At 42.0% G+C, this 25801-nt stretch overlaps 1 long non-coding RNA gene and 1 pseudogene across 1 annotated transcript; one reads left to right on the plus strand and one right to left on the minus strand.

Annotated features, from left to right (window-relative positions):
- The first annotated feature begins 14377 nt into the window (after nt 1-14377).
- Nucleotides 14378-20201, plus strand: LOC143664531 (uncharacterized). Its single transcript, XR_013166463.1, has 3 exons — nt 14378-14946; nt 15270-15363; nt 17507-20201. It is a non-coding gene; the product is annotated as an uncharacterized LOC143664531 (long non-coding RNA).
- A 2922-nt stretch (nt 20202-23123) lies between these two features.
- On the minus strand, nt 23124-23881 carry LOC143664727 (procathepsin L pseudogene; annotated as a pseudogene).
- Nucleotides 23882-25801: the final 1920 nt, after the last annotated feature.

Genomic DNA, 25801 nt, shown 5'->3' on the forward strand with positions numbered 1-25801 from the left:
TAATGATTCAGTAATCAAAATCATCCCTTGAATCCTGATTTCTCGGTTATGATTCCAGGCTGTGTCTGGTCCTGTCATTTTTTTCTAAGATCTGCTGCCTTGGTGTTTCCTTTGACTCGGTACCTGAGCTACTCTGGTATCTCTGTGTTTTAGCTAAACTTGGCCAGAGTTCTATTCTGTTGCTTGCCACCGAAGAACCTAATTTATGAGCTCCTTTTACATTCATCTTACTTCCACAAACATGTACTGTGACTGGAATTTGGTACTTGCTTTAGGAAGATGCTGGGGGCCTGCCTGCTGGTAACTCCTGGGACCTGGTGGAGGGACAGGATCAAAACAAGGTTGCTTGTCTTTTACTCACAGGTCAGGCAGACCATGGCAACACGGACACCCAGGTCTGCCACGAAGGCCCAGCTCTTTGGCACACTGGAAACAGCGAAGGGCACTGTGATCTCTGTAGCGACACAGAACTGCAGCGGAGAGCTGAGGCCGATGCTGCCCAAAGGGAGGAGCTTGACAGACTTGTACAACCTGCAGAAAGCAAAAGGAATCAGGAAAAGTCCACCCAAAGACACCATCAGCCTCCGGAGCACCAGCTGAAGGACAAGCCAGAACATGGGGCAAAATGGGCAACCACCAAAGTTGCCTTCAGTAATATACAGCAATGTATAAAGGGGCCATATTCTAGAAAAATTATATATAAATCTTTAGGCATTAGGAATCTTACATTATGAGAGGATGAAGGGACCAAGACCAACAGAGAAGACAAAGGTTTCTTGTTTCCCACCTCATATTCCTTCAGGGGCATCTATTCCGTGAGTGAGGTAGTGGGTAAAACTGCCTGAACTTAGAAAATTCTCTCTTTCTTATAATTGAACACGTATGAGTTCATGATGCTTATGCTGAAAAACTTACTGGATTGAGTTTTTTTGAGACCTGAATCCTAATTCAGATTTTTCCACTAAGTGTCTTGATTGCTTTACTTCCCAGGACTCCCTTTGCCTCCTCTGTAACATGTATACTTTTACCTGCTAAAAGGCAGGGGCTAGATCTGAGAGTCTCTGATCATGAAATGCTGAACAGATGGGGTTTGTTCCTATCAAGACTAGGAAAAAATACACTACTTTTATAGTGGGCATAAAATAAACCAAATGTTAGTGACTATGCTACTTTTAATGCTCGAAAAGTCTTTAATGGTATTTTACTCCTGTAGGAAAGCATCCCAAACTTGAGCCTGCGATTCAAAGCTCATCTCATATCAGGCCAATTTCCTACCACCCCATCTCTCAAAAGTCCCTCCTTCTATCTCCACCCCCATGTGCTTTGCATTGTAGCCACAGCAGATGACTAGCCATTCCCTGAGCACATGATACTCCTGGGGCCTTCGTGCATGCTGTGCCCTCTGCCAGGAACACCCTTTACCTCCAGTTGTAATCTGTCATATTTCTGCTTGCCGCCAGATCTCAGATGCTTCTGTGATTTAGTTTGCTAAAGGTGCCAGAATGCAACACACCAGAGATGGATTGGCTTTTTGTTTTATTTTGCATGGGCAGGCACTGGGAATCAAACCCTGGACTCTGGCATGGCAGGCGAGAACTCTGCCTGCTGAGCCACCATGGCCTGCCCCAGAAATGGATCGGCTTTTAATAGGGAGATTTATTTAGTGAAAAATTTATAGTTCTTTAGAGGAAAGGCAGCTAGCTTTCATCTGAGTTTCTCTGTCACATGGGAAGGCACACGGCGACATCTGCTGGCCTTCTCTCCTGGCTTCTGGGTTTCAACGGCTTTCCTTGGGGTGATTTCTTTCTGCATCTCCAACAGTCTGGGCTGAGATATGAGTGCTGAGATGAGGTAGGCTGAGCTTCTGATCTGTCTCTTTTAAACCTCCAGCTGATTAAACCTCACTCATTGTGGAAGGCACTCCCCTTGGCTGACCACAAATGTAATCAGCCATAGATGAATTTCATGTACTGATGATTTAAGTCCACAGCAACAGAATAACAGGGCATCATCATCTAGCCAAGTTGACAGCTGAACTTAACTACCACCATGATGCCTCTCTGTTCCCTGGTCAGGATCAATTCTCCTTCTCTTAAGTTCCCATAATACTTAGTCCTCCCTCATGTTAGAGAGCTTCTCACAAGGAATATTAGTTGGTTGAGTGTGTCAACATCTCCATGAGGCCAGTGAATGAAGAAGGATCATCTCAGTATTCCCTGCTCTGCCTTTATGGGGCAGATGGGGTTGTTACAAGGATAGAATGAGATCATACCTGTAAACCACTTAGCACATGGGAAATACTCAGCAAATGCTATTCTCGTCTCTCCTCCTGCTATGCTTCTTAATATTAATGATGTGTATGGGATTCTTGGAAAATTATATCCAAATTATCACATTCTAAATCTTTATTATTTTTACATTAGATCATGAATGTAGTTTCCTGTTCTTTATTTGGGGACATTAACTTATTTAGGGTCATTAATGTATTTAAGGTCATTAACTAATTTTGAGTCATGAACTGACAGTAATCAAGAAGAAAATTTTACCTTAGTTTAGCTTTTAAAAATATTTTTAAGAGAGAGGAGTGATAAATATGGGATTACATTTTCAGGGGAATATAATATTGATAATCAAAATTTATTGAATTACTTCTACATGACAGGCATGATCCTAAATTCTAGTACTTGGTTTCACTTTAGTTATTTCTAACTATGACCCTATGAAGCAGGTACTCATATTACCCCATTTTACAAGTGAGGAAACTGAACCCTCTTAGGTAAATAATATTCCAAAGGCATGCAGCTAGCAAGAGGGGAGCACAAACTTAGACTCAGGGTGTTTAACTGATTTCAGAAACCGTGCTCTTAAGCATTTCATAAGGGCTCAGCTAAACTGCCTCTCCATTCAGTTGCATTCTCAGTTACCCACTCCATCCCTGCCAGTGATGTGAAGGCAAAAGAAAAGGAGAAGTATTTGCTGGACCATAAGCATTGCTGCCAGAGCAGTATGAATCTGCATGGATTTTCTTATAAGTCAGGTCAAATTAATGGCAATTATCACTCACATTTGTGTGGTTTACAAAGCACCTTTAGACACATCACCTCACTTGATCTTTACGCCAACCCCTGGCTCCAGCTAGAGAACTCTCAACTGTAACTCACCACATGAAACTTTGCATTTCTGCCTTTAAGAACCAAACACTCTGGGCTGTATTCACCCTGAGCACCTTCCCAGTTGGGGAGCTAATTTAAGGGTACAAAATGGGGGACAGAATTAAAAAGGGTGTCTATGTGCCTGAAAAGCTGAGTGCTTTTGGAAAGTCAAGATGCTGAACAGAAAGAGACAAGAAACTTCCAGCCACCCTATGCTGACATTCCACTTACCACCCTTTTCAGTGATTCTTGTACCTTTCCCATCTTACTGAGAATTTATAAGAATATCTATTAAATTATCTGTGGTCCCTGGATTTGGCTGTAATTATAATATGTGCTAACGGACATGGGTTGGGTAACCCCTTCAGCCATCCGAAGCCTCGCTGTCTCACTCACAGCCCCTCTCCGCCACGCTCTATGGCTAAGGGAAAGTACACGACCCAGGTTTGGTCAATCAGCACGTTTTGCCTACTGGCCCTAAGATTAGTTCAGGAATGTGCAAGTGATCCTTGCTGGGTGGATCAGAATTAATCCCAAGGCTTTTAGTGGACCTTTTGAAAACAAAAAATTCTCTTTACACTGGGGCCGATGAGAGAAAAGCCTGAACCTCGGGGGCGGCTGGTTGTCTATGTGGGAAAAGCCTACTTGAATAAAATCAACAGAGAGAAAACAAACCTGAGAGATGGAGAGAGACGGAGTCCTGATGATACCACTTTGAGTAGCTGGATCCAGCCATGCCTGAAACTAGGATACCTGTGGACTTCTCTTTTCTCTTCTCTTGGATCAGTTTGGATTGGACTTCATCTCTTGCAAATGAAGGAGACCTGACTAATACATCAGTAAAAATCGGTAGGGCCCTTAGAAATCATTTAGTCTAACCCTTTTGTCTGATAGATGGATAAACTGAGATACAGAAAGGAGGAATATCTTGACTAGAACAGGAGGAGAACTGATGGCCACGTTGCACCAAGAATCCAGGTCTCTTTTCAGGGTGCGGTTTCCTGGTCTATGGCATCTGTCTCTTTGCTGTGGACTTGGTCCTCACTCAGGCCCTTCTACTCCCCTCTGATAAGTACATCGTTGTAGAGTTCAGTGATTGTAACAACTTCTGGCTTTCACTCACCAGCAGCTGGGGAGGTTGAGGATAATGCTTGCCCACGTGACAGCCCCAAATTTGAGATAGCCCAAGGTGCCATGGCTCATGAACAGGTGGTGATCATGAACACCCCTCATGCAGGATGAGTGGAAACTAGGCCCCGTCCCTCATGTTTTCCAGAGGCAAAACCTGTGAACAGAGGAGCCAGGAACAATTACACAGTGGCCCCCATTTATGCAGGACCCCATTTACCCACTGCATTACTATTCTAAATGCATCCATCTCAATCATTAAAAAGCTTGAGGAAAAAGGACTAAAACAAACCAGATAACTCCAATATGTGATGCCACCTTCAAATCCAGTGGGTAAAAGTTTAAAACCCAGTTATTGCTTAGAATCCAAAGCATTAGCTTCGTGGAGTATTATCTTTGCACTAAAGCAACCTCTCTACATCTCTGTCTACCTGTCAAGAGAGGAGAGGAGCCCAGATTTAGCTCTTTGGGTTACTGGAAAGAAGAAAAAATTCCTACAAAGGTTTCCAGACCCCAGGCCCAGGAGTTCCTGTTAGAGAGGAAAGGACACTTACGAGATCCCACTGGCAGTTCTCTGGGTGGCAAGAGTCTGGGGTGGGAGAGTTACTGAGTCCTTCCTGGGGACCAGTGGGGTAATCCTTGGGCTGCACCATCCAGGGACTGGGAGCTGGTGGAGGCACCTCCAGCCTGATGCAGGCTGTTTCCTTGCTCTTCAGCTCCAAACATGGGGTGTGCGAAGGCTTGGGAGCAGCCATGGCCTTGGCTTCCCAGTACCCAGCAAGGGCCGAGAGCAAGAATAGATTGAGTATCCAGGAGCCGCAAAGCACAGCTCTAGTTGCTGGAGCCTAAGCAGGCTCAGGAACCTAATTAAATACAGTTCCCACCCCCTCCTCCCTGGAATGAAAGAGACTGCTCCTCAAGAATAATGAATGACCAGCCCATGAATGGATGGATAAATGGGCTTTTCTCCACTCTTGCAGGAGCTACTTGCAGTTGTTCTAACAGTCTGTTCTTTCCCTTTCTCCTTCCTGACACAAATATTGATTGAGGACCCATGTGCCAGGCACTTTGCTGGGGACGGGGAACCCCAAATTTCCAGACAGTCCCTGGCCTTGAAAAGCTTGTAGCCTAGTTAGAAATGCTGGACATTAACTGCTGTTTCCCATAAATAAGTAAAAACAATTCAATTGTGATTAATATTCTAAAGGAAAATTAAAAGAGGCTTGAGTTTTTGGAACAAAAGTATTACCCTGCCTGGTAGGTCAACAAAGGTTTTGTTGAGGAAGAGGAATTCCCCTGCATCACAATGTTTTCTTTAGGCCACGCTTTCCCCTGCAGTCCCCTGAGAGGTTTGTCCCTTACACCCCTCATATTACATGGCCAGCAGGTAGTGAGGCAACTTGCTTCTCAGTACTTTCAGGTCATTTTTGTTCCCTCCTCTCTAAAAATGCTGGCTCATTTGGAACATGTGCCAGCAGACTCACACTTCTCCTTGCTGCGGGCATGCACAGTGCTCAGGGGCACCCCCTCTTCCACTGTCATTTTTTCTTTTTCTTTTTTTGCAGGGTTAAGTTTCATGTGAACAAACCCTAAGATTGAGGGCTCAGCCTATTGCTTTGGTTGTCCCCACTGCTTGTGAGAATATCAGGAATTCTCCACCTGGGGGAGTTGAAATTTGCCCCTTTCTCATCATTCCCCCAAGGGGACTTTGCAAATACTTTTTTATTCACTGTTCAAATCACTCTGGGATTTATCGGGGGATCACTCTGGGCAAATCTACAAAATCTCATACCCTACTCAAGGTTCCATGTACTTATGGTGTTCAACTAAGCTGTCCACATAAGTTATATTAGGAAATGCACTAGTCAAAATATAAATTTTGTACCAAATAATCATTTTTTGCTTTAGTCTCACACATAAGTTAAAGTTTTAAAATATGAATTACTATCTATTTTCAACACCCTGCAGTTTTGACCTTCCTTTGTTCTTCCTCATGCAAAAACATTTTTAAATTTGTATATTTAGTCACTATTACTATAAACTCGAGGCATTCCTAGATTATACCATCTCAGTCTTTATTGTATATCTTTCCTTCTGATTTCATTTGTGCCCCCAGTCCTCCTCCCTCTATCGTTCTCACATTCAGCTTCATTCAGTGTTCTAACATTATTGTATTACAGTTAGGTAGTATTGTGCTACCATTTCTGAATTTTTACAATCAATCTTGTTGCACAATCTGTATCCCTTCAGCTCTAATTATCCAATATGTACCCTATTTTTAAATCTCCTGATGGTCTCTGTTCTTAAGTGAAATTCTCCAAGTTCATTCACTAATGTTAGTTCATATTAGTGAAACATTTTGTTTCTGGCTAATCTCACTCAGCGTAATGTCCTCAAGGTCCATCCATATTGTTACATACTTCATAACTTTATTCTGTCTTACATAATAAAGCTGCATAATATTCCATATACCACAGCTTGTTTAGCCACTTGTCTGTTGATGGACATTTTGGCTCTTTCTAGCTCTTGGCAATTGTAAATAATGCTGCTATAAACACTGGTGTGCAAATGTCCGTTGTGTCCTTGCCCTCATGTCTCTGAGTAGATAACTAGCAATGGTATTGCCGGATCATATGAAAATTCTGCACTTAGCTTCCACTATTATTTTAACACTTGGCATGTGCTCTCTCTCTCCCTCTTTCTCATTCCCCTCTACCATTTTACTATGATCATTCATGATGACTTCAGCAATGATAGAGGATTCCTCTAGTACCCTAGATTTTTCTGTCCTTGCCCACCTTGCTTCCAATCAGAGTGTCTTCCATCCTAACTCAGAAACCCACGGACACATCCTAGACCTTGTCATTGCCAAAAATTACACTACCTCTAAAATCTCAATTTCAAGCATCCTTATTTTCTGACACCAAGTCCCCTAGTTGAGCTCATATCCTCTAGTCTGTTGACTCTAAGTGTTCTCTGATATCATCAGATCCCCCAATCCACTGGTGCTCCTTTGTTGCCTGTTCACTGCCCTTCACCCCTCACGGCCTTGCTTTCCTCCTTACCCAGCTTTGAGCATTGGTCAATCATTGTTCTAACTCCCTGCCACATGTTCTTAATCCCTTGTCCTCTCCTTGCATTGTGTCCAACTTGCAAACCCACAACCCTGGTTAGATCCATCTCTCCATCTGCTTTGAGCCTGCACCCAAGCAACTGAATGTGGCTAGAGAAAAATATACACATTTGCCAAGTGGTCTCATATAAAATTTATGAACACAAACCTCAGGGGGGGCCCTAGCAATGCTGGGCAAATCTACTCCTTGCGCCTGTTTGTGTTATTCTCCCATTCTTCAAGAGAATTATTTCCTATCTCCAAATCTCTCTTGCTCTCCTCTTCTCACTGTCCACTGATGACATGTTTGTATTTGGTAGAGAAAATAGAAGCAATCAGAAGAAAAGTTTCTTATGCTGCAGCAACTAAATCTCTTGAACCTGAGTCCACATACTTAAATTTCTCTCCCATTACAATTGGTGAGCCATCCTTTTCCTGTCTTAAGTCTCTTTATCTTGTGCACTGGATCTCATTTCTTTTCATTTGCCTACTCAAGAACTTTGCTTCTGCAAATATCCTCCTCTCTATCCTGCATCATCAAAAATTTCCTGACTACTGCATCATTTCAGGAATATGTAAACATACAATGGCATCTTTGATCTCATCTTTCTGCTCCCTTTGATAACAAAACACCTTAAAAGAGTTGTCTCTATCCACTCTTTGAATTTCTCACTTTCCATTCTCCATTCAACCCAAAGCCACAGCTTTCATCCTTTCTGGCTCTGGAACTGCTCTTGTCTCAGCCAACAGCGCCCTCTGGTGGCCAAATCTAATAGCTACGCCTTAGTCATCTTGCTGGACTTAAGTTTCAGCCCCTTTTCACCGCTATAGTGGATAGATACTGCATGTCCCCTCCCCAAGAACTCCCTTCCTGGTGTTGATGCTCTTGTATGATCCCCTCCTCTTATGTGTGGATATGACCTATGACTTGCTTTTGACCAATAGAGTCTCTCTCTCTCTCTCTCTCTCTCTCTCTCGACTCTCCCTGATTAGCTTTGGAGACCCACCTGGCAAAGAGCTGAGGGCTGCCCCTAGGATAATAGGGCAGCTTCCTGCTGACTGCCAGCAAGAAGCCAGGCCCTCAGCCCTACTGCCACAAGGAAATGAATTTTGCCAACAACCTAATGAGCTTGGAAAAAAATTCTTCAGTTGTGCCTCCAGATTTGAATGCAGCGGGACCGACACCTTGATTGCAGCTGTACAAACCCCCACACAGAGGACCCAGTTAAGCTGTGTCTGGACTCCTGGCTCCCAGAAACTGTGAGATAAAAAATGAATATTGTTTTAAGCAGTAATTTATTATGCAGCAATAGAAAAGGAATATAATCACTCATCTTTTGATATGGCTGTTTTTTTTTTTTGTTTTTTTTTTTAAGAAAGACAGAGAAGGAAGGAAGGATAGAAGGAAGGAAAACATCTTTAAACATTTTCTTATTTTATTATATTTTGTTTGTTTGTTTGTTTGTTTTTTACATGGGCTGGGGCCGGGAATCGAACCGGGGTTCTCCGGCATGGCAGGCAAGCACTCTTGCCCGCTGAGCCACCGCAGCCCGCCCAATATGGCTGTTTTTATGTCTGTTCCAAAATGGCTTCTTTTTTTAAAAATTTATTTATTAATTAAAAAAATAAAGAAACAAAATAAAACAACATACATAATCAGTAATTCACAATATCATCACTTAGTTGCATATTCATAATTTCTTAGAACATTTGCATTAATTCAGAAAAAGAAATAAAAATAGAAAAAGAAATAAAACGAACACAGGAAAGAAAAAAAATAAAAGATTATACCTACCATACCCCTTACCCCTTGATTTCATTGATCACTAGCATTTAAACTAAATTTATTTTAGCACTTGTTCCCCTATTATTTATTTTTGTTCCATATGTCCTATTCCTTTGTTGACAAAGGAGATAAAAGGAGCATCAGACACAAGGTTTTCACAATCACACAGTCACATTGTGAAAGCTGTATCATTATCAGTCATCCTCAAGAAACATGGCTACTGGAACACAGCTCTACATTTTCAGGCAGTTCCCTCCAGCCTCTCCATTACATCTTGAATAACAAGATGATATCTACTTGATGCATAAGAATAACCTCCAGGATAACCTCTCAACTCTGTTTGGAATCTCTCAGCCATTGACACTTTATTTTGTCTCATTTCACTCTTCCCCCTTTTGGTCGAGAAGATTTTCTCAATCCCTTGATGCTAAGTCTCAGCTCATTCTAGGGTTTTTCTCAATCCCTTGATGCTGAGTCTCCATTCATTCCAAGATCTCTGTCCCATGTTGCCAGGAAGGTCCACACCCCTGGGAGTCATGTCCCACGTAGAGAGGGGTAGGGTGGTGAGACTGCTTGTTGTGTTGACTGGAGAGAGGGGCCACATCTGAGCAACAAAAGAGGCTCTCTTGGGGGTGACTCTTAGGCCTAAATTTTAAGTAGACTTGACCTATCCTTTGTGGGGTTAAGTTTCATATGAACAAACCCCAAGACTGGGGGCTCAGCCTATAGCTTTGGTTGTCCACACTGCTTGTGAGAATATCAAGAATTCAACTTGGGGAAGTTGAATTTCTCCCCATTCTCACCACTCCCCGAAGGGGGCTTTGCAAATACTTTTCCACTCACCAATCAAATCACTCTGGGATTCATCGGGGCATCACTCTGGACAAACCAGCAAAATCTCATGTCCTACCTGAGATTCCAAGTACTTATGGCGTTCACTCAAACTATCTACATAAGTTATATTAGGAAATGCACTAGTCAAAATATAAATTTTGTAACAAATAAGCATTTTTTGCTTTAGTCTCACACAGAAGGTGACATTTTAAAATATTAATTACCATCTATTTTCAGTACCCTGCAATAATGACATTCCTTTGTTCTTCCTCATACAAAAACATTTTTAAAATTGTACCTTGTACATTTCACTATTATTATACACTCTAGGCATTCCTAGATTATACCGTCTCAATCTTTAACATCTATCTTTCTTTCTGATTTCAAAATGGCTTCTTTTTTAAAAATATGTTTTTATTGAGCTATCTTCACACACCGTAAGTCCATCCAAAGTGTGCAATCAATGATACATAATATCACCACATAGTTGTGTATTCACCACCATGATCATTTTTAGAACATTTGCATCACTACAGAAAAAAAAAGACAAAAGAAAAAACCCGTATATCCATATCCCTTATCTCTCCCTCTCACTGATCACTGCATTGTAACTTACCCAGTTTTTTTAACCCCTATCCCCTCTCTTATTTACTTATTGACCTTATTTACTCATCTTCCATACCCTGGATAAAGGGAGCATCAACCACAAAGTCTTCACAATCACACAGTCACATTGTAAAAGCTATGCAGTTACACAATGGTGTTCAAGAATCAAGGCCCCTGGAATACAGAAGTTTCTGATACTTCCCTCTAGCCACTCCAATACACCATAAACTAATAAATGATATCTAAATAATGCATAAGAATAACCTCCAGGATGACCTCTCAACTGTGAAATCTCTCAGCCACTGAGACTTTATTTTGTCTAATTTCTCTCTTCCTCCATTTGGGCAACAAGGCTTTCTCAATCCCATGATGTTGGGTCCCAGCTCATACCCATGAGTCATGTCCCATGTTGTCAGGGAGGTGTACACCCCTGGGAGTCATGTCCAGTGTAGGGGGGAGGGCACTGAGTTCACCTGCTGAGTTGGCTTAGAAAGAGAGGCCACATCTGAGCAACAAAAGAGGTTCTCTGGAGGTGACACTTAGGCATAATTATCAGTGGGCTTAGCATAGTTACCTGACTCAGAACTTCATTCCTTCTTGTAGCTGCTCCGTAGTCCATTGTATGTATACACTACAGTTCCCCCTACCATTCCTCAGTGGTTATACCCTTAGGCCCTCTCAATCCATTGCGAGTCAGAAACACTGTCACCATAAACACCAGTGTGCAAATATCACTCTCAGTTCCTCCAGTTTTATACCTAACAGTAGGGTTGCAGGATCATATGGCGATCCCATCTCGAGCCTCCTGTGGAACTATCACTCCGCCCTCCAGAGAGGCTGCACCATTTTACTTCCTTGCCAACAGGGAGTAGATATATCTCTCTCCACATTTTTCCCAGCACTGGTATCTCTCTGTTCATTTTTAAACAGTTTTTTTTCCTCATCATAAAATCCAACCTAAGTAAAAAACCAATGGTTCCCAGTATGATCACATAATCATGCCTTCGCCACCACCATCTTTATGAGGATATGTGCTTTTCTTCCGCAAAGAATCCCATACCACTCCCCCATACCAAATGGCTTCTTAACTTAAATGTTTATTGGCTCACCACAATTTGTTTTCATATTAAACAGGTAGAAATACTCTTCACTTCCCTAAAGAAATTTATTATTTTCTCTTGTTTTTTCATGATCACTGTTGTATCCTCAAGACTTAAAGCACATAAAGGAGGTTCAAATATATATACTGGGAATAAATGAGAGACTGAATTAATTTTTCCTGAAACATATAGCCATCTTGGTTGGACTTTGCCTGTGTTTTCTAGAGCTGCAAGTACATGAAATACTTTGCTTTCCTCCCTACTATAAGGAAAAAAGAAGTGCAAGCCCAACGATGAATAGCAAATAATGTTTCTGTCTCAGAGATGAGGGCGCAGTGGGAAGCAGCGGAGACAGTGATGCACTGGGCAACTGCTTCTCAGCTCCAGCAGATGGTTTGCCTTGTGATGATGTGGGCTTTATTTTGCCAAATCCTCTGATTTTTTTCCTTAAAAGAAACAAGGATTCTTCTGTTTTTAATTGTTTAATTGAATTTTATTTTGCTAACACATCAAAGAAGAAAAGAAAAACACGTGGAACAATTTGGTTCATAGGTTTCCAGTTTTGACTTCTGCAAAATAGTAGGAATTCTGGAACTGAATGAGAGATTGAACCAAATTAACAGAAAAAAAAAAAAATCTCACTGTGGTAAGCAGAATTCTGAAGACAGTCTCACAGAGAGTCCCACCCACTGGGTATTCAACCAAACACTAATCCAGGTACTGCTGTGAAGGAAATTTAAAGACGGTAAAGTCCCAAATCAGTTGACTTTGAGATTAATAGATTATTCAGGCTCTCTCTGGCTGAGCAGAAAGGGAAGGCATAGAGATGTAAAGCGTGAGAAATATTCAACAATGTGTCATCGCTGACTTGCAGGTGAACAGGGCGCCAGATAGGAGTGTAGGTGGCCTCTGGAAGCTGAGAGCTCTCAGCCAGCAAAAAGCTGGGGCCATCTGTCTAGAACTGCAAAGAAATGAATTCTGCCAACAACTTGAGTGAGCTTGGAAGAAGATTTTTCCCCAGTGAAGCATCCAGATAAGAAGGTGGCTTGGCTGACTCCCTGACTGCAGGCCCGTGAGACCCCAAGTAAAGGATCCAGCTAAGCTGTACATGGGCTCCTGACCCTCAGAAACAGTGAGATAACGCATGCGGGTTGGTTTCAGCCCTCAAGTTTGTGGTGATTGGTCACACAGCAGTGGAGAATGAATATACTTCCCAATAGCTTTTCTTCCCAATACCATTATGATTCTGAATTTCCAGTCTTTAGTTTTAAAAATAAAATCCTAATTACAATTCCTACCATCATGGTAAGCTGAAAGCTAGGTAATTGGATTAACTTTGCTGATAAAAATAACTAAAATTCCTAAAAGTAAATATTTGAAAAAAGGTGGGTTTCTTTTTTTTTTTTTTAACACCATTGAGGGGAGATCAAGAAGGTAAGGAAATCCCAGGTAAGGGTCTGAGTGGAGATAAGTGCAATTCTCACAGCTTTTGTCCTGAGGGCATTTGCTGATCTCAGGGAATTTCAGCTTCAACAGCATGGCCTCACGGGGCTCAGGGAACAAGAAACGAATTCCAGAGCTCACCCACACTGAATGATTCTAACAAGATGTCCTCCCCCATATCCTACTAAGTCCGGACTCCTTAAGGGTCTCTTCCTCAGTATGAGTGAAGTAGAAACAAACCGACATTCCTGCCTCACCTCCTGCAAAGAAAAGTGACTGTCTCCAAACTCCTGCCTGCCGAGAGGATGCGGTAAATTGCTGTTATAATATGGATTGAGACACCAGCATTCACTCAGTTCTGCAGCCCAAATTCATCTACCTGGGTGGTCCAAAATACCTCAGACCCGAATTAATTGAGATAATCCTAGATTGATATTCCCTATCTCCTGGCAGAAGCAAATACGAATTATTTCCAGAGCAACCTACTTTCTTCTTAGGTGTCAAGACATTTCCGCAAATGGAATCCCAAGCCCGGCAAAAGGGAAAACAGTAGAATTGGAGACACAAGGCCTTCAGAAAACAGAATCATCTAACAGAGTAGCTATTTTAAATACGTTTAACAAGAGCAAAAAAAAAAAGAGCTTGCAAATACGTGCAGGAAACAATGACTGAAGAATGACCAGGGAGATGTGAAAGAAAACCAAACAGAACTTCTATAAAAGAGAAATACAATAACTGACATTTAAAATAGAATGGGTGAGGGGGTGCGTGGGTAGTTGGCTAGGAGAATTCTCGCGGGGATTCGGGAACTGCGGGTGGACAGGCTGCCTGCCCTTGCCCACAACACTCCGCGGGCTGCACAACTCCTCGTTGTGCGCCGCGCGGCGCGCCGCGGCGGCGCGTCGTGATGCAGGTGCCTCCGGGAGCGGCTGTACGCGCTGAAGTCCCGCAACAAGCCGCGCGGGGGCGCGGGGGCGCGGGGGCGCGGGGGCGCGGGGGCGCGGGGGCGCGGGGGCGCGGGGGCGCGGGGGCGCGGGGGCGCGGGGGCGCGGGGGCGCGGGGGCGCGGGGGCGCGGGGGCGCGGGGGCGCGGGGGCGCGGGGGCGCGGGGGCGCGGGGGCGCGGGGGCGCGGCTGTGCTGCTTGCTAAGCCTCCCAGTCTGGACGCCGCGCGGGCGCTGCTCGGCAAGGCCAGGGTGGGCCTCCGACAGCGGGACATGTCCTCGCTCTGTCAACCGCACGGCCTCTGCGGGTCAATTCAGGAATCTGAGGGAGCCTGCCAAGCAGAGCCAGCCCAGACTGCACTTGGGCTCTGTAAAATGGCTTCTTTGAGGAGGAGGAAGAATAATATTTCAAGGAGCAGAGCGCTCTCCAGGATGGGAGGGAACGAAGGGCTCCGCGGGGCTTGTCGCTGCCTGTCTCCTGGCTCTCCAACAGCGACTGGATTCTGGAGACCTTAGGAGTTCCTTAGAGGACCTTAGGAGGAATATGACTGCTCGGGAAACATTACCACTGAACAGATTGTCCTCTGGCAAATGCTCCTTTTGAGAAAGCTGCTCTGCTACTCCATGGCGGGCGGTCTTCAGGCACCAGGGATGGTGCTGCCACTTGAATTCGTAGGCAGGAAGCTCTCCGTTGACACGCGGTGGCAGTCGGTTTGGGTGGTCGGAGTTTTGGCTTTGGCAGACCTATGTGTGGCCATATTTTCCTCGCCCTAGAGGCACTTCTTCCTGCTGACGATTTATAATGCTGATATAACGACGAAAGGATCCTCGTAAAATACCTTGGTGGGTGCTAAGATAGGCTAGATGACTTTCAGTTATCTTCTCCCAGATGGTAGCTTGTTTACAACCTCTTTGTTGCAGGGTTCCTGCCTCAAGCTTGGTATGAATTAAAACTAAAATTTCATTGCTTCTTATTCTCAATTCATTCTACAGCTTTTCTTGCTATTTAAGTGAACTTTTAAGCCTCCCAGTTAAATTTTATATGTAAGCGCCATTGCTAAGATGTCCAGGTGAAAAGCTTTTTACTGGTAAACATTTCAGATTACACTGATCAACTGTCTTTTCTCACTCTATCAAAAAGCTTTATATCATTCTTTGTTTTTCAGATATAAGTGGAAGGAAAATAATATGAAGATATGTTGAATGGAAAAAAACACTCAAAAGGGCAAGCTAATGTTTTGTATCATTCACTGTAAGATGGTAAGCTGTTTTGTTTTGAAAGATTCTGAATGTAAAATAGTATGTCAGAAAGCAAACTACTCTACTCAGCTCTAAACAATGTTTACCTTAAGTCTTATTATCTTTATTAAACTACTTTATGAAAACTTAAAACACAATGGGTGGACTTGACAGCAGATTAGACAAAGTGAAGAGAACAAAAAGCTAGATTTGGCAAAGATATTCAGAATATAGCACACATGGACCAAGGGATGGAAATCTGGGAGAGAAAAAAAAAGGTGAGACATAGAATAGGGTGAAAAGACCTAAATGCATCAAATCAGAGGATAGAAGGAAAGAATAGAGAGAATGCAATAGAGAAAACATGAATAAATAATGGCTGCAAATTTTCCAGACAGACGCGATCCTAATTGAGAAACCCAAGTAGGATAAATAAAAGGAAACCCACATCTGGACCCCTCAAAAGGAAACCAAAGAATGATCAGCCAGACCAGAGGAAAAGAAATTACTTACAAAAGAGTTGAGATTAGGCTGTTGGCTGGTTTCTTAGCAGCAGTGGAAGCCACAAGATAGTAAAAGGACAATCTCAATGTGCTGAGTGGAGATAACAGCCAACAGAATTCTGTACCAAGGGAAAATTATCCTTTAAAAAAAAGTGTAAAATAAAGACATTTTCAAATGAGTAAAAACAGAGACATTCACTAAAGGAAAATTTAAAGGAAGTATTCAGACAGAAGGATGGAGATTTGAGACAGAAGTTCTGAGATGCAAAAAGAAATGAAGATCACAGAAAGGGAAATATATATGTGGGTAAATCTTGACTGATAAAATCTGAGAGTCTAAGAAAAAGAGAATTAAAATATGTGACTCTGTTAGTATATAAGTTGGGAGGTGGTGAATGGAAATGCTTATAAGTTCTTGTATTTTCTGAAAGATGGGAAAAGACATTTAACTTTTCATTAATACTTTATTAATTTAAGTATATATGTTAAAATTACTAACAAATAGAAATAAAATGTTTACCTTTCAAATGAATAGAATAATGAAAAAAAAACAATCCAAAAGAAGGTCAAGAAAGGAGAGAAAGATAAACTAAATGGGTGGAACATACAGAACAAAAATAAGGAAGCATGTGACTACAAATGTATCTGTGATTATAATAATGTGAAAAGACTAGTAAAAGAAACCTCTTCTACATCATGTTTATAAAAACCTGAATATGGAAAGCTTAAAAGTAAAAGAATGGAAAATATTTGCCAAGAAAATTCTACCAAAAGAAAGCTAGTATACCTACATTAGTATGAAAAATTACTGCTGCTCCTGACACTATTTGTTGAGCACCTACTATTTACCAGTTGATCTTAACAACAACCCCCTAAATTAGGTATTTCAGGGTTTTTTTCTTGAAGTATAATTTACATACAGTGAAATGCACAAGTTTTAAATGTACGCTTGGATGCGTTTTGACAAATTCATATGCTTGTGCTGTCCATCCAGAAGATTCCCTGTGCTTCTTTTCAGTCAACACCCCTCCCTGCTGTCCCACATAGACACTGTTTAGGGGGTGTCCCACTGTAGATTAGCCTCAACTGTTCTTTTTTTACTCTTTATCTTCCCCTATTATTTATTTTTCATCCTTATTAATTTTACTCATCTGTCCATACCCTGGATAAAAGGAGCAACAGACACAAGGTTTATACAATCACACAGCACACTGTAAAAGTTATACAGTCTTCTTCAAGATTCAAGGCTATAGGAACGCAGTTCAACAGTTTCAGGTACTTCCCTCTAGCCACTCCAATACACCATAAACTAAAAAGGGATATCTATATAATGCATAAGAATAATCTCTAGGATAACCTCTCGACTCTTTTTGAAATCTCTCAGCCACTGAAACTTTATTTTGTCTCATTTCTCTCATCCCCCTTTTGGTCAAGAAGGCTTTCTCATTCCCATGATACCCTGTCCCAGAGCATCCTTGGGACTCAGTCCCATGTTGTAAGAGAGATTTACACCCCTGGGAGTCACGTCTCACATTGGGGGAGGGCAGTGAGCTCACCTGCCCAGTTGGCTTAGAGAGAGAAGCCACATCTGAGCAACCAAAGAGGTTCTCTGGAGGTGACTCTTAGCATAATTATCAGTAGGCTTATTTTCTTCTTTGCAGGAATAAGTTTCCTAGGGGTAAGCCCTAAGATTGAGAGCTCAGCCTATTGCATCGGTTGTCCCCACTGCTTGCAAGAATATCAAGAATTCCCCAGATGGAGAAGTTGATTGAATATTTCCTTCTTTCTCCCCAGTCCCCCAAAAGGACTTTGCAAATGCTTTTTTATTTTCTGCCCAAAATACTCTGGGATATATTGAGGCATCACACTAATCTGTACAAACTAACAAGATCTCACGCCCTATTCATGATTCCATGTACTTATGGTGTTCAAGTAAACTGACTGTACAAGTTAAATTAGGAAATGCACTATCCAAAATATAAATTTTGCATCAAATAAACATCTCTCCCTTTGGTCTCATACAGAAGTTGAAGTTTTAAAATATGGACCATATCATCCTTTACCCTGTATTCTGATTTACTTTAGTCCTATCCAAGTCAGCTTCATTCATATCTGTACTCAAAGACTGATCACTTTTTCAACTTTTTACACAGTTGCTATATGGGGTAACTGCTGATTTTCATAGTTCAGAGCTCTAACTCTGAGTCTCAGGTGTCACATAAATACAGGAAGTTTCTGGGAACAGCCAGGTTATAAACAAACAACTCAGTATCTCAGAATTTAGAAATAATAGTTACAACTCTTTAATATATGTGACTTACTATAAGAATTCACAATCTAGGACCCTTTACAATAGGCCCCAACCTGATAACCCATGTTCTCTACTTCAGTTCACTGAGTTTTTATATTATAGTTAGCCTGTATAAGTGAGGCATGATAATATTTGTCTTTTTTGTTTCTGACATTTCTTTCAACATAACAATGTAAAGGAATTTTTTTAAGATATAAAATCCTGAGAGTTTAAGAATTGAAAACAACTTTAGAGGACAATATTCCTGACAGAGGAGGGGTTGAGTAGGAGTATTATCACTCATAGAATGCAGGAAGATGGGTCATGGGCCCAAGGGACCTCTAAAATAGAGGTGTGGGTGAGTGGCCAGAATGGAGAGGGAAAGGAGTGACCAAGCCAGGTTTATCTGATGTATCAAGGTCCATTACCTTTGAGGGTTGGGGGATGGTGTGGTGATAAGAAAGAACTCAAGATATACCTTTAAGGCTTGTGGGTGCAAAAGAATTACTTATCCTACTGTCTTTCACCAACATCACCCGTCATGGAGCCTCCAAGTGACAGATACCCGTCATGGAACCTTCAAGTGACAGATACATCTGATCCTCAATACAGCCTGAGGAGGGAGGCAGGACCAAGCAGGATTTTTAATTTCGCTTTTCAGATGAGGAAACTGTTGCCATCAAGAGGTTTGACAAGGTAACCCAGCTGGGTAGCTGAGAGAGAGTCTTCAAATTATTTTCTACCGTTCTCTAGAAAGGTGCTAGACTAACAAGTCACCTCAAAGGGACAGGGGCCCACTATGTTGAGTGCAGGGGCCAATAGTTGAAGCAGGCCCCTTGGGGAGTTTCTTGTCTAGGGCAGTGCTTCTCTAGAAAGAGTGAACACCAGGATTGGTTAGAGGGCTTGTGAAAACACAGAAACTTGGGTCCCACCTCCAGAATCTCTGATGTAGTAGGTGTGGATGAGACTCAAGAATTTTCATTTCTAAGAAGTTTTAGGGTGATGCTGATGCTCCTGGTCCAAGGACCACATTTTGAGGAGCACTGGTCTAATGACTGAAACAGAAGTGTGCAAGGCAAAGCTCACAATAGTATGTCCTGTGAGCTAGAGACTACATTTAATGTGTGTATGTTAATATCCATCAGCGCCTCTAAGAGGATCTATGAAAGTCTTAAAACAGCTATGTGCATGTTGAAAGTGGAGGAGAGACAGGTGACAAGGAATGGGAGTGGTGATGGTGGTGAGAATTGGCTGTACACTTTTTCTTGTGTATGTTTCCAGAGTTGCCTTTATGTGTGTACATGCAATAAAAATATGCCCTCCCCCCCCCCCTTTTTTTTTTTGCTGCAAAAAGCTTTATTGTTCACACGGTTCAAGGCTTGTTAGAGGGTGGCAGGGCAGCTGGTTAAAGAGATCCTTCTGGCTGGAGGGAGGGGCTCAGGCAGAAGCCTGGATGCCAGGGGAATGCAGAGGGCCCCCCCTAAAGGCCTTTGGGCTCTGGAGGCTCCTAGTTATCATACTTGAGGGTGAGCCTTTCGAAGAGATACTTGCCCAGCCGGGCCTGTGGGCTGGCCAGCCTGCGGAGGTTGGTCAGGTGGTCACCCATCTTCTTGATGAGTTTCACCTCCTCATCTAGAATGGCTCCCTATGCCATATTATTGACAGCCCCTTCCAAAGTGTAAAAGTTAGAATGGCCATAACCCAAATACCCCTAAAGAGTGGGAGAAAGATAAAAAAATGATGGTGAAGTTATACAGAGAAGGTAGGGTTTAACAAATGAGTATGATTACTGAATCATTAAATTGATATCTTTAGTCTCCAGTATCTTAGAGCAGCTAGAAGTAAAAACCTAAAATTGTGGAATTGTAACCCACACTGAACTCTGAAATCTGTTCTACGACTGATTGTTGCGCTGTGCTTTGAAATTTATTGCTTTCTTGTATATATGTTATTTTTCACAAAAAAGACAAAGTTGATTGTGATGATGGTATGGTAGCCCATGACAAACTTTGGGATCTGTCCTGTAACTACTTGTTGAAGAGTGCTTTGAAAATGATCACTTTTTTCTTTCTTTGCTTTGTGTTTATGTTATGCAATAAAAAAAGTTAAAAAAAGAATAGATTTCCTTGTCTTTATGTTCTAATGGTTCTATTTTTCATTTCTGCTTTAATATTTTTAATTTCCAAGAGCTGTTTTTCTCAGAACATTCCTTTTTTAGAACATAGTGCTCTTATTTCATGATTGCAACATCTTTCTTTGAGGATTTTTTTTTTTTTTTTTTTTTTTTAATACATGGGCAGGCACCGGGAATTGAACCCAGGTCCTCTGGCATTCCAGGCAAGTGTTCTTGCCTGCTGAGCCACCGTGGCCCTCTCTGAGGATATTTTTTTGTGTGTTTGTTTTTTGCAATGTCAACTCCAAGTTGTTTTCATGTATTTGTATTTGTGTATTTGATTATTCTTTTATGTTAGAGGCTTTTCTCAGATGTCTGGTAATCTCTTTAAAATCTTTCTAATCTAATACTTTCTAATCTGAGGTATCATTTCTATACATAAAGTTCACACATTTTAATTGTCTAAGTTAATAGCTTTTGATAAATGTATAAACCCACGTAACCACACCACCTCAATCAAGGTGTAGAATAGTAGCAACTTTCCTGAAAGCTCCCTGTGTCCCTTTGCAGTCAATCCCACCTCACACCCCTTGTCTCAGGCAACCATTGATCAGATTTCTGTCATTGTAGATTAGTTTTTGCTAATATATTTAGTTTTGTTAATCATTCTATAAATTTATATAAATAAAATCATATGCAGTCTTTTGTGTCTGGCATACTATTTTTGACATCCATCACAGTTTTGCATGTATTAGTAATTCCCTCCTACTACATGAATACACCACAATTTGTTTACCCATTCACCTCTTATAAACATTAGGGTTGTTTCTAGTTTTGTTCTATGATGGATAGAGTTACTGGCTATAAAATTTGTATATAATTCTTTGTGTGGACTGTAGCTAGGAGTAGGGTGAGAAGAGCAAGTAGCTAGGGTACGATGTTTAAGGAGACAAGGAGGAACGTGCATGAGTTTTGAGTTTCAGCGTCTTCTTAACTTTTGTATTCAGAGTTATCTTTATCTCATCATAGTCCAGACCTCAGTATTTCTTCTTGCATAAATACTTAGAAGCAGAATTGTTAGCTTGCAGGGTAGCTGTGTGTGGTGGGTTGAACAGTGGCACCCCAACAGATATAGCTGCCTAGAACCTGCGAATATAACCTTATTTGGAAAAAGGCTCTTTGTAGATGCAATTAAGTTAAGGATCTTTTTTTTTTTTTTTACGTGGGCAGGCACCGGAAACGAACCCTGGTCCTCTAGTATGGCAGGCAAGCACTCTTGCCTGCTGAGCCACCGTGGCCCGCCCAAGGTAAGGATCTTGAGATGAGATCATCCTAGATTAGGATGGGCCCTACATCCTGTGAGTACCCTAATAAGAAGAGGAGGAGAAACACACAGAAGCAGAGAGAGGAAAGTCTTGTGAAGAAAGAGATAGAGATTGGAGTGATCCATTCACCAGACAAGGAACACCAAGAAGCCACCAGAAGCTAGGAGCAAGACCTGGGGCCCCCAGAAGCAACCAACCTTGCTGACAGCTTGATTTCAGGCTTCTGGCCTCCAGAACTGTGAGAGAATAAATTTCGGTTGTTTTAAGCCACCGGGTTTGTTGCAAATTATTACAGCAGCCTCAGGAAACTAAAACAGTGCGTGTGTAACTTTACTAGAAATTGCCATGCAGTTTTCAAAGTGCTTGTACCATTACACTCTGCCACCAGCAATGGACAGAGTTCCAGTTATTGCACATCCTTACCAATCTTTTCTTCTCCGTTGCCACAGACAGTACCATTGGGTCCCTTCACTACTCTATGAGTTTCTTTCCTTCACTTTTCCCTGCACAACTTCTGATTTCAGCTGCTTTTGTTAGCTCTTACACATATTCTGGTATCTGTTCATTCTATTTTTCTCCTAGTTTTGCTGAGAATGAAATTTTCAGATTTTTTTTCCCTTTTTGGATTTGCATCATTTCCAGGAGGAGGAGTCAAAATGCTTACCTATGCAGCCATGCTTGTAATGGAAATCCTCTTTATTTAGATTTTTAGTAAAAAGTGGAGACAGAGGCAGAGATTTGTATGATATCTGCCAAATGTTATCTTTGCCTGATTATGTGGTTTCTAATCTGGACTGTAAAATGAGAAGGGTGTTAGAGTCCTGGCTGGCTGTGTCTGAAAATGGTGCAGCCTTTATTCAAGGGTCTCTAACAATGGTGTGCTGGCAGTGCCAAAAAGAATCCTTCTTTATAGTTTCTGCATCCCAGAAGCCGATTGAGGGTGGCAAATTACCATTTGCACCAGTAATTCCAACAAGAAGCTGTGTTGTTCTCAGAGGGTCTGGCTTTCCAGGGAAAACATCTCGTAGAGCGATAGAAATTTTAGGCCTGGAGGTGATCTTTTTTTCTACCCATGAAATTAAGTATTATTTAGAAAGGTAAAACTATACATCCTATTAAAAAAAGAAAATTTAAGTCTTAGCATTCAAGCAGTGCTAAGGCATGAGTCATACTATTACAAAGCTCTTTACAACAGTTAGTAAATAGTGGTAACATTTTACCATTGTAAATATGTCACAGGATTTAAATTGCAACTTGCATCCTCAATGATCCAAGTGTTTAATCCCACACAATGAGGGCTTGCCAGTTTTTAAGTAAAATGCCTCCGATATGCCATCCCCGAGTCCTTCCTTGTGGCTGTGCATCCATCGGGTCACACAGTGGATAGCTGGCCGAAGTGGCGATTCCATGGTGTTTGTTCCAGTCTCTGGCCATCTTTATGTAGCCCTCTATGCCCCAACCCTCACTCCAGCTGTTCTCGATGAGCCAGTATTTATTGTTCCTTTACAGCCACAGCCAACCACCTGGACACTGGGATCCGGCATTTATGCCTAATGAGTAGAACTGGAAGGAGTGAAGGCTTGCATCAATTGCATCACAGATGGGACCTTACACTTCATAAGCGCCATCTCCCACGGAGGGTTGTCCACAAAGCCAGTGTCACTGGGAGCAGAATGCTCGGCCTGGTAGCAACAGGGCATGTCCCTTCCAGTGCATGGATCGGACTCCTCCGAATCGAGGTCTTTGTTGCCCTGGACACACTGGAAAGAGCTGTCCACGAGGCCACCGCTGCCGCTCTTGCTGCCTTGGGTCGGGAGCAGCCCACCAGGTTCTGCTGTCTGAGTGGAACGCGTCTGCCAGCTTTCCAGGACAGCTGTCCTTAAGGAGAGCCAGTGGCACTGAAAGCCCGACAGGAACCACACTGACCCTGGTCCTTCACAGGAGTCATGTGGCCTCTCTTACGCCAATCCACAGACTTGGGGACCTCAGTGGAAGGTTCATAGAACATTTTCCTCTCCTTGTATTCCTGCCTGAAGTCTTCATGGGTCATGTCACCAAGGGCATTCATTCCCACTGTGACCCGATGCTGCCCTTGGCTGTATTCCACATTCTGCACTTTGATCATTTTCATCTTCTTCGCCCACACTGCTCTTCTCCGGCCTTCTTCATTCATGCCATCTCGTCTCTGGTGTGTTGCCCTCCACTGGTGCCACTGTGCTTCTAAACGCGAATCGAATGTTGCAGTAGCTGAGGCTAATCCCAAGCAAAGGACAGTCAGAAAGAGCGGAAGATTCACGTCTGAAGTCATGCCACGGCCACAGCTGGTGCAGATGCAATCCACACAACCAGGACCAAGGGATCTCTAAGGTTGGTAGTTTTCTGGAAGAGATCTTAAGGGTGTTCCTTGACTCTGCACAGCAGCATTCTAAGCACAGTTCCTGGCTCAAAGCAGGCACATAGTGCATACCCATTGTGGACACTTTCAGGGGTGCAAGGAACTCACTAGCCCTTATCCTTTGAATGGAACATAAATCTATAATTCTTTTCTCTTTCCTTAATGAAATGAACCTGTGGAGGGTTTTTTTGGTTTGTTTTTTTTTTAAACAGCATATGTATATAATGCTGGTTTGAGAGGATTATGTGCCCTAGAAAAGCCATGCTTTAATTCTGATCCAGTCTTGGAGCAACGTTTCTTTTAAACCCCATTCAGCACTGTATGTCGTAAGTTTGATTAGATTATCTCCACAGAGATGTGACACACCCAGTTGTCGGTATTAAGCTTTGATTAGAGGGAGATGTGACTCCACCCATTCCAGGTGGGGCTGGATTAGTTTACTGGAGCCCTTTAAAAGATGAAACATTTTGGAGAAAGAGCAAGTGACAGAAGGACAAGAGCTAGAGCCCATGCAACCAGAGACCTTTGAAGATGAAGAAGGAATATGTCCCAGGGGAGCTTCATGAAAACGAGAAGCCTGGAGAGAAAGCTAGCAGACGTCGCCATGTTCACCATGTGCCTTTCCCATTGAGAGAAGAAACCCTGAACGTCATCAGCCTCTGGAACCAAGGTGTCTTTCCCTGAATGCCTTAGATTGGACATTTCTATAACCTTGCTTTAATTTGGACATTTTAACAATCTTAAAACTGTAAAATAGCAACTTATTAAATTCCCCCTTTTAAAAGCTATTCCGTTTCTGGTATATTGCATTCTGGCAGCTACCAAAATAGAATATATATATATTATATTATATGTATATATAAATATACATATTTATTATTAAAAAATTTAAACAATGTAAGTCTTAAGTAAAACAACAAGTCAATAAGTACTGGGATACATGCTGGTAATTGTAAACCTTTGGAAAGATGAATGAGTTTGGGGGAAGAGGATTTTTCACTGTTTACATAGTTCTATATTGTCTGGACTTTTCTAATAAGTATGCATTAATGTATTATTTATATAATTTTTACTGAATATTGTAACAGTTTTATTGAGATATAATTTATATACAATAAAGTGCACATATTTAAAGTGTACAATTTGATAAGTTTTAACAAATCGATTCACCTGCGTGGTGGCTTGGAGTTATGTGCCCCAGAAAAACATGTTCTTAAACTTTATTGATTCCTGTGGGAACCCACTGATGAAGTTACTTTGGTAAGGGTGTGGCCCAACTGATGCAGGATGGGTCTTAAAGCCAGGAGAGGCTGCCATGTGCATGGCCATGTGACAGAAGAGCCAAGGATTAAGGACTGCCAACAGCCAGCCCCACAATGCCAAGTCTGGGAAAAAGCAGTACCGTGGGGACACCTTAATTTTGGACTTCTCCTAGTTCCAAAACTGTGAGTCAATAAATTTCCATTGTTTAAGCCAACCCATTGCATGGCATTTGTTCTGGCAGTCGTGCTACATCATCATCACAATCAAGATAGTGAAGTATTCCTCACTCCCAAAGTTTCTTCATGCCCCTTTATGTCCTTCTTTCCCCTTCTGCCTGTCGCCACAACTGATCTGTTTCTGATATGTTTTCTCTCCCTGTATTTTGTATTTTCTAGAATGCTCTATCAATGGAATATTAAAAAATTCTTTCATTCAGCATTATTATTTTAATATTAATGTATAATTATCCAGATTTATCCATGCGCTAGCAGTTTATTCTGTTTTTTTTTTTTTGGCCGAGTAGAGATATAGTTTTTAAAGAAAAAACGTAAAGAGGAGGAGGAAAAAGGA

This window comes from Tamandua tetradactyla, chromosome 20, assembly GCF_023851605.1.
Source record: "Tamandua tetradactyla isolate mTamTet1 chromosome 20, mTamTet1.pri, whole genome shotgun sequence".
NCBI lineage: Eukaryota > Metazoa > Chordata > Mammalia > Pilosa > Myrmecophagidae > Tamandua > Tamandua tetradactyla.